Source organism: Sceloporus undulatus, chromosome 5, assembly GCF_019175285.1.
Source record: "Sceloporus undulatus isolate JIND9_A2432 ecotype Alabama chromosome 5, SceUnd_v1.1, whole genome shotgun sequence".
Lineage (NCBI taxonomy): Eukaryota > Metazoa > Chordata > Lepidosauria > Squamata > Phrynosomatidae > Sceloporus > Sceloporus undulatus.
Window position 1 is genome coordinate 192,640,270 of NC_056526.1, and position 8,739 is coordinate 192,649,008.

The window sequence follows — 8,739 nt, forward strand, 5'->3', positions numbered from 1 at the left end:
CTCCAGGAAAAGAGATTCCAGCTCAACATTAGGAGGAACTTCCTGAGAGTCAGGGCTGTTCAACAGTGGAACAAACTCCCTCGGAAGGTGATAGAGTCTCCTTCTTTGGAGGTCTTTAAGCAGAGGCCGGATGGCCATCTGTCAATGGGGTGCTTTGATTGAGAGTTCCTGCATGGCAGAAGAATGGGGCTGGGCTGGATCAGGGCCCTTTTTGGGGTCTTTTCCAACTCCATATGATTCTATGAGTAAGAGCCAAGAAGCCACATGCCAGAGTCCACAATAACGAAGCAGCCAGCAGATGGTGCTGGAAGACCAGGCAAAGGCTTCCCGATGTAGGCAGCCTTTCTTTCCATAGGGTTCCCAGGGAGCATCTGTCAGGCAGCAGCACCAAGAGATGAAGGAGGCAAAGTTCAGTCACACACACAGAGAGAGAGAGAGAGAGAGAGATGGGGATTGTGACCAAGATGCTGCATTGAGCAGGTTTCGTTCTCTATGCCCTAGGGCTGAATCTGCACAGCAGAAATAACAGTTTCACACCGCTTTAACGTCAATGGTTCCATGCTATTGGTAGTTGTGTGAAATATTTAACCTTCTCTCTCATAGTGCCACAACACTCTGGTGCCACAACAAGCTCCAAAAGTAATAAAGAGTATCACAAGTCTATGCGGTTCTTACTACAGCCGACTATAAATGCCTGACCAGTGGCCTGGAAAAGTGGCATTGGATGGGTAGAGAACAAACATGTCCTTCTATAAGGAAAGAAAGAAGGGAAGAAGGTAGAATAAACATGTCCTTCTGGAAGGAAGGAAGGAAGGAAGGAAGGAAGGAAGGAAGGAAGGACGGAAGTTCATGCGCTGCAGAGATGTTTTCCCCAAAGGCTGCCTGGTGCCAAGTGGAAACGTGGTTGTTTGCAAAACCTTTGGGACCCAACTGATTCTACACCAGTCCATGCATGGTGTTTTTTTAATTGTTGTTAATTGCTGTCAAGTCAACTTTGGCGTCTGGCGACTCCATGAATGAGAGGCCTTCAGGTTGCCCCCATCCTCAGCCGCTCTGCTCAGGTCTTGCAAACTCAGGGCAGCCGTTGCGGCTTCATTGACTGAGTTTCTCCATTCTCCTCTTTCCTGGCTGCCTTCAACAGTTTCAGGCATTATTGTGGGGTTTCCCCCAGTGAATGATGTCTCTCATGATGCGTCCAAAGTAGGACAGTCTCAGATTAGTCCTTTGGGCTTCTAGGCTTGATTTGCTCTCAGACTCAGTTACTGGACCTTTCAGCAATTCATGTATGCGCAGAACTCTCCTCCAGGAATGCATCGCAAAGGAGTCCATTTCCTCCCTGTCGGCTTTCTTCATTGTGATGCATGTAAATGCATGCCTTTAAATCATTTAAAACTATTTTAATCCATTTTAATCTATCGTCTTTTAACTGAATAAATTTCTAAACACGCTTTTAGCTTTGTATTGTGTGTAAGCACACATGTGCCTTCAAAACGCCTGTTGGCTTATGGAGACTACGTATTTCCTAGGGTTTCCTTAGGCGAGGGATACTTGTGCTTTTGCCATTTCCTGCCTTTGAAGTAAGAGCCTCTGGTACCTGCTCTTCACTGGTGGTCACCCATCCAAGAAATAACCAGGGCCAACCCTGCTTAGTTCCCAAGATCAGGTGGGATCTGGTGCCTTTATGGTTTTTAGACCCTGTCTGTTAGCATATATGAAAATCCATTCGTTTGAGAGAGATGAGGGGCTGGAGAGGAATGATGAGGATACTGCGGATGGCCAAATGGCAAACAAATGGGTCCTTGGACAAATCAAGCATGAAATTTCTCTGGAAGCCAAGATGACGAAACTGAGGCTGTCGAACTTTGGACCCATCAAGAGAAGGAAGGACTCCTTGGAAAAGTGGATGATGCTGGGGAAGATGGAGGGAAGGAGGGAGAGAGGGAGATACCAGATGGATGGACTCTATTTGCAAGACCTGAGCCAGAGGTTGAGAACAGGGCCTTGGAGGCGTCTCATTCACAGGTTCACCGTGAGCTGAACTCCACTCAAAGGCAGCTAACAACAAATCAACAGAAACAACTGGGTAGGTGTACATGCCTTCAAGTTCCCCATCAATTTCGATGCATTTCAGAGGTTTATTCTTCAACAGGGAATCCTTGGAAGTACTTTTGCCACTTACTTCCTCTGAAATATCACCTACAGCGCCTGGTATTTGTTGGTGGTCTCCCATCAAAGCATTAACCATGGTTGACCTTGCTTAACTTTCCAGATCAGAAAGGATCTGGTGCCTTTAGCATTGTTTACCTTTTATTCAAATTGCTGATTAAGGTAGAGATAGGATACAATCAATCAATCAATCAATCAGGACTGTTGTTCCCCTTTTCGAACACCAGAGGGAGCTCTGCGCATTCAAAAGGGCCAGTCCTCGACTGCAAGGTTTCTGCTCCGGAGGAGATGCCTTTCTTCCCAGCCAGTCTGCAAAGACATGGGATGCCAACACATCTGGTAGGACAAGAAGCTGCTGTTGGAACAGGAGTCAGACAAGGCTGCATCCTCTCCCTACCTGTTCAACTTATATGCAGAACATGTTATATGAAAAGCATAGAAGGAGGAGTGAAAATAGGAGGAAGAATGTCAACCATCTAAGATGCACAGATGACACCATACTACTAGCAGGAAACCTCCCAAACCTGGAACAACTACTAAGGAAGGTCAAGGAAGAAAGTGCAAAGGAAGGCTTAATGTTGGACATAAAGAAAAGGGGGAAAACAACAACCACGGAGAACGTACATACATTCAACCCAGGTCATGAAGAAACAGAAGTAGTGAAAGAGTTCTCAAACTGAAAAGCATTGATAGAAATGAGGACTGCAGCCAGGAAACCAGAAGAAGATTAAGAACGGCAAGGATGTCTATGAAAGAATTTAGAAAGATCCTAAAATGCAAAGACCTCCAAAGAAGGAGACTCCACCGCACTCCGAGGGAGCCTCTTCCATCCTCCAACAGCCTTACTCTCAAGACGTCCCTCCAAATGTTGAGCTGCAATCTCTTTTCCTTGAGCTTGCATCCATTCCTCCATTGGGTCCTATTCTCTGGAGCAGCAGAAAAGAAGCTTGCTCCCTCCTCAATATGGCATCCCTTCAAATATTTAAACAGGGCTATCATCATATCACCTCTTAACCTTCTCTTCTCCAGGCTAAACATCCCCAGCAATTCTCTCAGTCCTTCCTCATAGGGCCTCATGGTTTCCAGACCCTTCACCATTTTGGTTGCCCTCCTTTGGACCCATGGCTCCAGCTTCTCCACATCCTTTTTGAATTTGAATTGCCCAGAACTGGACACAGCATTATTCCAGGTGAGGCTTGACCAAAGCAGAATAGAGTGGGACTATTAGAGTGGACTGATTGGAAAAGGCAAGAATGCTGGGGAAGGTGGAGGGAAGCATAAAGAGAGGAAGGACGCATGTGAGATGGACTGAGTCTCTATTCAGAAGGTGATGGAAATGGAGTTGCAGGGATTAAGCAGAGCAGTGGAGGAGAGGAGGTCTTGGAGATGTCTCAGGTACAGTCTCACCTTGGGTTGATATTGACTTGAGGGTGGATAGCAAAAACAAACAGGCAAAAGGAGTGAAGAACTACCCACATCTGGCCACATCCATATATGTGAGATGATGTGGGGCTGGAGAAGAGGGCTGAGGATCCCATGGACAGCAGCCAAAAGGACAAACCAATGGGTCCAGGAGCAGATCAAGCCAGAGAAGCCAAGATGACAAGACTTAAGACTGTCATACTCTGGACACATCCTGAGAAGAAAGGACTCCTTGGAAAAGAGAATAATGCTGGGGAAAGTGGAGGGAAGGAGGAGGAGAGGAGGCCACAGGACAGATGGAGGATGGACTCTGTTAAGGAGGTCACTAGGGGTTTTATGGGGTTGCAGGAATTAAGCAGAGGACAGAGGGTCTTGGAGATGTCTCATCCATAGGGTCAGGACTGACTCAAAGGCAGTTGGCAACAAAAGCCTGCAAAGTCGGTGCTGCAGCAACTGTGGTGCAGCTCATCCTGCAAGTGGGGCCCACGCAAAAGGCTCCAGCTCCTCACTTGGGGGTCTGAGGCCTTGGGGAAGCAGCCACTGCTGTTGGTGAAAAGGAAGCAGCTGTTTGCAGCTGGACAGAGTCAGTCCTTTCCAGCAAAGGAGGACCTTTGGTTGGCTGCCCTGGGAGCTGGACAGAGGAGGGGTCAGTGGGGTGGGAATGGCTTCCTCACAAAACATTGGTCTTTTTCACACACACACACACACACACACACACACACAGATCCCACACCTGCTGCAGTTTCATCCTCCAATTCATCTGTAGTTGATCATTCATTAGCTTCTCTAATGATGCCTTTTGCAGGGATGGAAGCCTTGCTGGAAATGGTCCAACAAACTGAAAGCAATGGCAGAGTCTGCTTTATTGCATTAAGGAAAACATTTAGGTTTTTGCTCTGTATCCTGCGATTTCAGGATCAATCCCTCAATCAATTTAGCAGTTAAAAGAATTGGAACTAGAAAACAAACACTGCACCCGCAGCAAATGACTGGCTACTTAAGATACAAGACATGCAATCCATGAAACCTTCATGCAGCCAAGCGCCAGCAGCTCTAGGACTACTAGCGTCTGGTCAATTTACTTTACTTCACTTATTTAAATAAAGTCCCAATTTATAATAATATTTATTATTATTATTATTATTATTATTAATTAATTTATTTATTTTTATCTCACCTCTTCAATAAAGATCGTGGAGGCTTACATCAATATAAAACCGTATAGCACAATAAAACTCAGTCCCACCCTCCCCTCCTTCCTTAAAACAATCCCCATAATTACAATACAACAACTATAATAAAACACAGTTAAAATCATTTAGATAGATAGATAGATAGATAGATAGAGGTCTGGTCCCTCGCCTGCTGCCCTCCTTCCACCAGATAAAGCCTTTTAAACTTAAACCAGCATTTTAACCGATTGTGGAAGAAGGGCCCTTGAGTGTGCGCATGTGTGCACAAATGCACATTGTTCATCATTGTGTGCCTTCAGGCCATTATGACAACCCTGGGGTTTTCTTAGCAAGATTTGTTCAGAAGGGATTTTTGCCTTTACCTTCCTTTGTGGCTGAGAGAGAGTGACTCATCCAAAGTCACCCTTTGGGTTTCCGTGTCCGAATTGAAATTCGAACCCGGGTCTCTAGAGTCATAATCCCAATACTCAGACCATTGCCCTATTCTGGTTTTTATTCTGATTTAAATTAGCAGTGCTTAAACAGGATAGAGGTCTTTTATTGTTTATTATTATTATTATTATTATTATTATTATTATTATTATTATTATTCTCTTATATCCTGGCTTACTCCAAACATAGGAGTTGGAATATAATTGTATTTTTAATATTGTAATAATTTAATTCCTTTTTAATGTACTTTTTTTCTGGTTTTAGCTGTATCGTGAAGCCGCTCTAGAACTACTGTCCAGTCAATTTATTTTACTTTATTTATTAAACAAAGTCCCTATTAATTATAATATAAATAAATAAATAATTTATAAATAAATAAGTATATTATAATTAATTAATTAATTAAATTATAATATAACATAGTATAAATTAAATTAAACTGGGGCACAGTTCTGGGGAAAGAGCACGATACTACTACTACTACTACTACTACTACTAATAATAATAATAATAATCGTGTTTAAGCACTGCTAACTTAAATCAGTATAAAAGTGGGAATGAAAGAGCCAGCAGAGTGTAATATGGTCTGAGAGCACTGTGCTTTGTTTTAATTCACCCAGAATTAAATGCAGGAGACGGAAAGATATCCATATTGATATCTAATAAAAGCACACATACTCCTGCCCCTTGCGATATCCAAGGCTTACACCGGTAAGCGGTATAGAAATGCCCTGGCTATGGCTAGGGCTAGGGCTATGGCTTTCCAGGAGTCAAGTCCATGTAAGCCATTGAAAACAATTCCAGGTTTAAAACAAGGAGAGATAATCGCCCAGAGCAGACTCCCAAGAATGTGCAGAAGTCAAAACTATTCAGCTCCTTGGAATAATTCCCTTGGGCCCCAAAGGCTTTAAGGAGAAGACTCAGGTTATTATGGCTGGGTTATTATTATGGCCTGCAAATGGGGCTGAAGAGCCGGACCCCGACGCTGCCAATCAAGGGGAAGGCTTTGCAGAAGAAGACCCCTTTGTGTCTCGGGGATGGAGGGTCCGGAAAGGGGCTCCTTTGCTGGACAGTTGGCCGGCCGTAGCAGAGAGCCAGCCAAAGGGCAAGCTAGTCTTGACCTCTTCCTAGATGTAAGAGACGCTCCAACATTTTGGGGTCCGCTCTGTTTTCTAATCTCATCCATTTGTTGTTGTGGGCCTTCAAGTCGTTTCGGACTTATGGTGACCCTAAGGCCAACCTATTATAGGGTTTTCTTGGTAAGATTGGTTCAGATGTGTTTGCCATTTCCTTCCCCTGAGGCTGAGAGAGTGTGACTTCTTGCCCAAGGGCACCCCATGCGTTTCTGGAGCAGAGCAGGGATTTGAACCCTGGTCTCCTGAAGTCCTAATCTGACACTTCGACCACTGCACCACATTGATTTGTTCACCTTATCCTTAAAACAATTATCACCTGCCTTTTAATGAACTTCAAATGGTTTTAACTCTATGGATCGTTTCATTGCTTCAGTTTAGTCATTTGGGCTTCTAGGGAAGGTTCAGCCTTGATATGCTCTAGGACCCGCTGTTTTATGTGTGATCACATTGGGTTTGACACATTGGTGATTCTTTGAACGAAAGACCTCAAAGACTTCCTGGGGTGGAGTCGAAGGCTTTCATGGCCGGCATCCATAGTTGTTTGTGGGGTTTTGGGGCGATGTGGCTTCTTCCTGGGGTCATGCACAGCCCTGCTCTGGCTTTGCAAGCTTCCTTGATGGAGCTTGTCCTGCGGTCCTCCTCTTTAACCACTGCTTTCCATTTCCCCAGCATTATTGTCTTTTCCAGCAAGTCATGTCTTCTTATAATATATCCGAAGTACGACGGCCTCAGTTGATTCACTCTCGGTCCAGCCTTGATTTGCACTAATAGAAGTCGGGGCCCTTTTTCCGGAATCCCAAAATACTCCAGAAACCCAAACTTTTTTTCATGGGCGGCTGAAATACTGTAGTGAGACCTTTGGTTTCTGTGAAACAAATGAATGCTGTGTTTAGCCTTGGGTCCCATCCCCAAGATATCTCACTATGTGTGTTGGTGCAAAGACAGGTGTTTCAAAATCCCCCCCCCCCAAATTACAAAAGCACTTCAGATAATGGCACGTCTTTACCCTTGAGGACCTTGCCTTCATGGCTGCCTTTCCAAGCCTTTCCCTTCTTCTGTTCTCTTGACTATATCTTCCATTTTGATGAATAACTGAGATGCAATTAAAAATTGTTTAGCTATTTCAATGTCTTCATCACACACTTATGCAAAAAAAGAAAATCCAGTTGTAGCTATATTGTCCTTATAGCAAAGTACAATGACAACCACAATCCATACAACAGTGATACCTTTATTGTTGCCAGAAAGCTTGCAATGTGTATTTTGTACATTTTGGTTGGCCAAAATAAAGGTCTCACTGTCTTGTTGGTTTTGGATGTTATAGTACACTTATGCAAAGTTACTTACATTGTCTGGTCTCGTTATTTTGGGGGTCTTTTCTGCTTTCAGGGGGAGAAGCCCTGGGGCCCAAGCAGACCAGACTGGACGGACGGATGGACAGAGGGATGGACAGCTGCCCACTTGGGACACCGCCTGGCCTCTCTGTTTTTCTCTGGAGTCCGGCTGCCGTTGGCCAATTTGCTGACAAGGCTGAAAATCCCCTCCAGAGCCAATACAAAGCCCTCCAAATTAAAAAAGGTGGCTCAGGAGTGGCTTTCCAAATCCAGGCCTTGACCCCAGTCTGGCCCAGACCTCCGTGGGGCAGCTCCTTCCAGCAAATTAAAAGTTGTTTCGGGGGCATCCTCTGTCCGTCACCGGATCAGGGAAGGCGGGTTGCATATTTCTTTGGGACCTCACCATTCTTTCCTTCCCAAGCAGAGGGAGGTTTAAGGTGCGCCATCAGAACCAAGAAGCAAAGGTCACTTGTGGAAATGGAAACCACATCTGGACAGTGCCTTTATGAGACCCACTAGACAACGTACCACAACTGGGGAGTGCACACTTCCGTGCGCCAGAAACATGGCCGTTGCAAAGGGGTTCCTTGGCAATGGCTCAGCTGGCTTGGCATGGCCAATGCCAACAGTGGCCAACTGCTGTCATTCAGTGGGAAGAGCCCTTGCTTTGTAGGGTCCCACATCGGTCCCCAGCGGCTCCTCCTGGAAGGCCTCGAAAAGACCCCCTCATTAAAAACCCACAGCACTTCTGTCCATCGTTATAAAGTATCCCAACTCTGAGGCCGAGAGAATGTGACTTGTCTAAGGTTTCCCAGTGGGTTTCCCATAGTCCTAGCATGACACTCAAATAATCTCACCATACTGGCTCTCTCTTGAGATTCCCAAAGTGGGACTCACTGTGACTCCTGGGCTAAACTGATTTTAACACTGTTGTTGTCCTCATTGTCTTCATGGACACTCCACCTTTCCCCCAAAATTGGGGCTCAGGATGGTCAGTAGTCTCTAACGCAGAATAAGACATCATTCCCAGGTCCTTACTTTTTTGTGGGTTTTTCG